Source organism: Cajanus cajan, chromosome 1, assembly GCF_000230855.2.
Source record: "Cajanus cajan strain Asha chromosome 1, NIPB_CcT2T_4, whole genome shotgun sequence".
Classification (NCBI taxonomy): Eukaryota; Viridiplantae; Streptophyta; class Magnoliopsida; order Fabales; family Fabaceae; genus Cajanus; species Cajanus cajan.
Window position 1 is genome coordinate 36,600,982 of NC_138517.1, and position 7,436 is coordinate 36,608,417.

Here is a 7,436-nt window from a genome sequence, read left to right on the forward strand (position 1 = left end):
AACCCATGATTTGGGCATTTTCTTAGTAAGGATTTATATCTCTCCCAAGCTTCACACAAAGGTTCATCAGCACCTTGAGAGAAAGTTGCAATAGCTGATTTGGCGCTTATATATCTGGAAGGAGGAAAGAATCTAGCCAGAAACTTCTGCTCTACATCCTCCTATCTGGTCAAACTCTGATTTGGGTGAGCCTGCAGCCATATCTTGGCCTTACCTGTCAAAGAAAAAGGAAATAACCGTAGATATACTGCTTCTTCATCTTCTCCAGGAACGCCCATAGTGCCAATGAGCTCATAGAAAGAAGATAGGTGTGTGTAGGGATCTTCATGGTCCATCCCTGCAAATTGATTGGCAGTTATGAGAGATAATAGTGTTGGTTTCATTTCCACCTGTAGACCCCTAAAATTGTCCGGGTCGGAAATAAAGCTTGAAGACTCTCGAAGACTGAAGGAAGATCAGCCAGAAGGACTCCTGGAAGACCCTAGGAGGGTTCTCTGTAGGTCTAGAGGTCTTAAAATAGCTCAAAATAAGGAAGTGGAGGGAATGAAGCCCAATACGGCCGTACTGAATTTAATACGGCCGTATTGAAGCTTCAATACAGCCGCAGTGAACTCAATACGGCCGTATTGAAATTTCTGAATTTCAATACGGCCGTATTGAACTCAATACGGCCGTATTGAAGTTCAAAAATCTCAATACGGCCGTATTGATTTCGTAGCCCGTATTGGGCCTGTTCCCTATAAATATGACGTCAATTGGACGTCATTCCACACTTTTGAACATAGTTTTAACCCTCTCCTTGAGTATTCTGGGGTTTTTGAGCAGTGTTCTGCCCTAGAAATCACTTGGAGAGTTGATCCGACGAAGTTCTTGAGCCCCGAGCCATTTTGCTTGAGGATCGAACCTAGTCGAAGGGAAATCCTCCGGATTTCCATAGTTAAAAGTTTTTAGGAAGGAGCGAGCGAGCTTGTAGAGCGAGGGAACGCCAAAAAGCTTCCCAGTTTTACGAAATATATAAAAGCACGCTTCAAAGGTTTCTTCTTAAAGTCCTTCCTTTTACTGCTTTCTGTGTGCATATTTAAACTGTCATCATGTAGATAGTTAATTTATAATTGCTTAGAATAAATAGGGGTAATTTAGTAATTTTACACTGTTATTTTAGAAATAATCTGTCATAGGGAACCCGAAAGGGGCGCTGTGGGGTGCTAACACCTTCCCCACGCGTAACCGACTCCCTTACCCAACTCTGGTTGTAATGGCCAAAGTTGATTTATAAAATCAATTGCCTTATCCCTTTTTCCAATGTTTTGAGTAAAACATTGGTGGCGACTCCACGAACCCCTCCTTTTACGAAAACCGCTAATCCATGGAAGGTCCCGCTTGGGATTAACATGGATTGGTGAGACATTTAATAAATAAATTGGATAAGATCGACAAGGTCTCAGTTTGAGAACAAGTCGTTCTAATAATCCAATACATTTTCAAAACTAAAATAAACGAGTCCAACCATCCTTCGCGAATGCCGAAAGCCCGTTTGGGCCGGTGGCGACAGATGGCGACTCTGCTGGGGAAGCCTCGAGTCAGTCCCATTTAGTGACAGATTATTTTTAACAAATAATAGTTAAAAATTACTTTATTACCCCTCACTTGTATAATAACATGTTTATCTATTTGGCTTTAATAACTGTTGTATTTTTAAATTTACGCAATTGTTTGAAATAAAAACTGCACACAAACCTTTGCACACAACAGTTCCCTCTATACCCGGGGGCATGAGTGATTAACCATAGGGAGTGGATGTTAGTACGGCCGGTTGTCGAATGGGTCTATAGGTGCCCGTAGACCGTTGTCGGAAAACATCACTCAAGGTGATAACCATGAACTTGAGTCCGACGGTGCGTTGGAGCTTTCCATCGACCTACGATGAGAGGAATTGGGTCCCTATAATGGGGGCACCTTGGGGGCCTCAGACCGGTGAGAACAGTTAGATCCACCTTGAATATGCACTTTTCTGCAGGATACCCCTACCTCGTGATTCGCTCGTGACTGTTCGTGGATGAGTGAATTGTTTGTGCATTGTTTATGTGAAATTGTTTGAGCATACATTGCATTTCTTTAAACATACAACATTCCTATTCTTTTAAAATAAAAATAAATAGGAATAAGAATCTTCCATTGCATGGTGTTAACATCTACCTTCATCACATTCATATAGGTAGTTTCCCTTTTCACCCAAAAAAATAAATACAAAAAAGATACAAAATACCCAAAGAAAAAAAAAAAGGGTTATTTATCCAAACCAAGCAATATCATGCATCATCTTAGGAACATCCTAAAAACATGATAATGCTTAGTTGAATAAACACTATGCATGCATATTCAACCTCATCATCTCATATCATGCATATAGGTCATGGAGGGATCTAGGAGTCATTCATACATCTCTCCTAGTAATCCATTAATAAACATTAATAAAAAGAAAGAAATAATCGATGCGTATGTTCAAGATGGATCGCACGCCATTTGTTATTAAGTGTAAGCCAACAACCGCGCCAAGCGAGCGCACATCAACTCCGTTTTTGGTAATCAAGACGAATAAAGGGGAAGGTCCGACACCATTAAGGATCACAGTTCCAAGGCCTTTCCCTTACAAATCAAATAAGGCTGTGCCGTGGATATACGACATCCACTCTTCTGCCGACAGCGATATCTCCAACATCGCTGGACTTGGGGGCATGACTAGGAGTGGCAGGATCTACACTCCCGAAGATCTTCATGATAAAGCCCCCAAGAATAAAGAAAAAGAAGAAAAGAAAACCGAGGAAAAAGAATCCGAGGAGGAGACAGACGAGCTGTTAAAGTATATCCGACAGAGCGAGTACTCCATCGTGGATCAACTTCATAGGACGCCAGCAAAGATTACGCTGTTGTCATTGATCCTAAGCTCCGAACCGCATCGACAAGCTCTGTTAAAAGTCTTGAACGAGGCATATGTGTCGCACACTATCTCCCAAGACAAGTTTGAGGGGATTGTTAGTCACATCAAGGCTAATGATCACCTCACCTTCACCGATGAAGAAATCCCCGCTGAGGGACCGAACCACAACAAGTCCTTGCACATCTCTGTCAAGTGCAAAGAATATCACATCGCTAAAGTCTTGGTAGATAATGGATCTTCCTTGAACGTAATGCCAAAAGAACTCTTGATCAAGTGGCAATCAAGGGAGTCCAAATGCGCCCGAGCAACATGATTCGTTCGAGCCTTCGATGGATCTAAAAGAGAAGTGGTGGGAGAGATCAATCTTCCAATCCAAATTGGACCCACTACCTTCAACGTCGAATTTCAAGTGATGGACATCACTCCCGCATACAGCTGTCTCCTCGGCCGACCTTGGATTCATGATGCGAAAGCTGTACCCTCTACGCTCCACCAGAAAGTCAAGTTCATAGTGGGTGACAAACTGGTGACCGTGCAAGCTGAAGATGACATACTCATCAGTAAGCCATCCGCCATACCTTATGTGGATGCAGCAGAGGAAGCTTTAGAAACAGCCTTCCAAGCATTGGAGATCGCCAATGTTGAGACATTTCCCCGAGAAATGAAGAAGGTAGCTCATATGCTCACAAAGAACGGATACTTGCCAGGACAAGGATTAGGCAAGGACTCCCAAGGAATCCCGGAGCTACCCATTATCAAGGACAATCCGGGAAAACAAGGGTTAGGATACAACCCTGTTAAAGATCAAAGAACGAAGAGGAATCAAGATCCTTCTCGACGTTCTTTAAGCCAAATCTTTAGGAAGGCCGGTTCACAAGCGTCAAGGCCGGTCGTCGTCGTCAAAATGTTTTTCTCCTTCCGATAGGGATGTATAGACTCAGTGACTATTAGAGATCACTCCTCGGGGACAGCCCGACCCCCGAGCCTCGATAGGGCACATGTTTCCACTATGATTATAATAAAATCATTCTTCATTATTTCTTATTGCTTCTTTTCTTGCTTGCAATAAAATTCTAGACCACATTATTTAATCCTGTTTGAATAAACATAAATGAGGTTAAAATCGTCTTGATAACAATAAACCCGCATCATTTTTATGTGGAAATGTGCATGACAGCTTGGAGCACCTTTTCTTGGCATCAATAAGTGCCATCATGGATAAAAGAAATCCTAAAAATAATAAGCTCGGCAGGAAACCCAAAAAGGGGACTGCGCAAAAATAAGAGCAAAAGACCCGCTAAGAATCCCACAAAAGGGTGACCTAGGCAAAAGTTAGGGTTACAAAATGAAGACAAAAACCCGCTAGGAATCCCACGAAAAGGGTGACCTAGGCAAAAGTTAGGGTTACAAAATGAATACAAAAGCCCGCTAAGACATCACAAAAGGGTGTTTTAGGCAAAAGTTAGGGCCGTCAAAAAAAGAAAAAAAACAAAATAAATCCATGATGGTACCATCAATTGAATTCAACAAGGGGCTCAAGAAAAGCTATCCAAGTTGTCAAAGCACAATCATTAATAACAAAGATGTGCTTAACTTCACAAGTGTTTAATCGAACAAACCTAAACACAATAAGCCTACCTTGGCCAGCCATTCTTACAAAAACAATTTCTCAAAATAAAAATAAATCCCCTCTAAAACACAAACTTTCGAAAAAATATACCTTTCCTTCTTTTCTCTCTTGTCCCAAACGATTTTAGAATAATCTAGTGGAAACATGGAGATATAGTGGTCAATAGGAGGGTTGACACGTCTTCTAAAGGAAGGGAAGGATCATTTGGTTGATGACACCAAATCTCAATATAATACGCATCATTCCTCGGTTATAGAAGTCGGCAGCGCACAGTCCGTCTGGAGGAATGGCAAAAATCCAAATAGAGAAACGCATCGTTTAATTCTTTTGAAAAATGAATCAAATAGAATTAGGTGCATCATACCGCATACATGCATACAGATGATAGGTGTACTGGAAGATCACTTATTCTCTGTTTATTGAAAAAACAAAAACTTCAGAAAAACAATACGCCCGTATCATGTTCAGTACGCCCGTACCAAAATTAGGGTTATGAACAAATTTTCAACTCAATACGGGCATACTGAAATGGATGCGGCCGTATTGGCCATAAAGAAATTTTCAAAGACCTCGTCATGAGGCAACCACATAAAATAGAAAAATAGAAAAATTGCTTGTGTATGACAGCAGCAAACAAAATGCGAAGATTCAGAAAATCAACAGCGTCATACAGAATAACTGAGCCTGGAGAGGCTTGCCGAAAGAATACTCTCAGAATAACTGAGCCTGGAGAGGCTTGCCGAAAGAATACTCTCAAAATAACTGAGCCTGGAGAGGCTTGCCGAAACAATACTCATACAGAATAATTGAGCCTGGAGAGGCTCGCCGAAATAATACTCTCAGAATAATTGAGCCTGGAGAGGCTCGCCGAAATAATACTCTCTCAGAATAACTGAGACATTTCTGTACAGAAAAAGCCGAAAAACAACAGAAAAGGCAAAAATACGGAAAAAGCCAAAAAATGACAAAAAAGGCAAAAAAATACAGAAAAAGCCAAAAACGACAAAAAAGGCAAAAGATTTAGAAAATCAATCGCCTCATACAAAATAACTGAGCCTGGAGAGGCTCGCCGAAATAATACTCCTTCAGAATAACTGAGCCTGGAGAGGCTCGCCGAAATAATACTCTCTCAGAATAACTGAGCCTGGAGAGGCTTGCAGAAATAATACTCCCCAACTGTACAGAATAAATGAGCCTGGAGAGGCTCGCAGAAATAATACTCCCCAGAGAAACCTCAACTCAAGCTCACGGAACAAATCCCCAGCGAGAGCTATCAAAGAAAAATCGTCAAAATCCCCAATGGAAGTACGATCTCCCAAGCAAAATACCCAAGTCAAAGGACTTAAACTTCCTCAGTGAAGATAGCTCTCCAGCTCAAGTGTTGAGTGAGGCTAAGCCTGCAGAGGCTTCCTAAATAATACTCTGGGATACATAAGATCCCTCATTCCCCAATCGCCTACTCAAGAGGCACTCCTTCAAAAAGAGGAAAAATAAAAAAAATCATCAATAACAATTCCCCAAGCGGAATTTGGCTTTTCAGCCAATCATTGAACGTCAAGCTGATACGCCTAACAGAAGAGGCTAATCAAAATCAACGACAAAATCCCCCAGCGGATAACAGCCTACACAGAGGCAGTAAAAAATCAGAAAATCAAAAAGAGATACCCGAATAAGGATAACCGGGATACTCCACCAACGTCAAAGGACGTCAGCCAAACATAAGGCATCGCTCAATTCAAGAAGAGCATCTGTGTCTACACCCCAAGGAAACAGAAATTCCTCAATGGGTACCAACAATGCAATGCAAGTTGGGACATAAGAACCTATGAATGACTGCACATCCCCTAGACGGATCCCTGCGTTATCCAGCCCTCAGTGGCACAAAATCAGAAAAACTGTCGAAGCAGCATCGTGGACTGTGGAGACAAAATCATATCAAAGCCTAAAAGGCAATACCCAGCTACCCAGTTGTCGAGAGCACCGAGGTATGCACCAGCCTGGAGAGGCAATACTCAGCTGCCCAGTTGTCGAGAGCACCGAGGTATGCACCAGCCTGGAGAGGCAATACTCAGCTGCCCAGTTGTCGAGAGCACCGAGGTATGCACCAGCCTGGAGAGGCAATACTCAGCTGCCCAGTTGTCGAGAGCACCGAGGTATGCACAAGCCTGAGAGGCAATACTCAGCTACCCAGTTGTCGAGAGCACCGAGGTATGCACAAGCCTGAGAGGCAATACTCAGCTGCCCAGTTGTCGAGAGCACCGAGGTATGCACAAGCCTGAGAGGCAATACCCAGCTACCCAGTTGTCGAGAGCACCGAGGTATGCACAAGCCTAAGAGGCGCTACTCAGCTACCCAGTTGTCGAGAGCACCGAGGTATGCACAAGCCTGGAGAGGCAATACTCAGCTACCCAGTTGTCGAGAGCACCGAGGTATGCACAAGCCTGGAGAGGCGGTACTCAGCTACCCAGTTGTCGAGAGCACCGAGGTATGCACAAGCCTGGAGAGGCGGTACTCAGCTACCCAGTTGTCGAAAGCACCGAGGTATGCATGAGCCTGGAGAGGCGACGACTAATACTCAACCTGGAGAGGCTACTCAACAATTTTCCCACCTGAAGACACTACAAGTCGGAAGGATGGCTTATTCCCCGGACAATTGGGTCAACTCCTTTACTTGTCAGCCGGTACACCAAAAGACCGTTTGACTAAGTAAAGGGGGGGCAGCTGTAGACCCCTAAAATTGTCCGGGTCGGAAATAAAGCTTGAAGACTCTCGAAGACTGAAGGAAGATCAGCCAGAAGGACTCCTGGAAGACCCTAGGAGGGTTCTCTGTAGGTCTAGAGGTCTTAAAATAGCTCAAAATAAGGAAGT

At 43.1% G+C, this 7,436-nt stretch overlaps 1 non-coding gene across 1 annotated transcript; it reads left to right on the plus strand.

The window, feature by feature from the left end:
- LOC114915684 (small nucleolar RNA R71) lies at nt 1-107 on the plus strand. The gene has a single exon (XR_003803776.1). It is a non-coding gene; the product is annotated as a small nucleolar RNA R71 (small nucleolar RNA).
- Nucleotides 108-7,436: the final 7,329 nt, after the last annotated feature.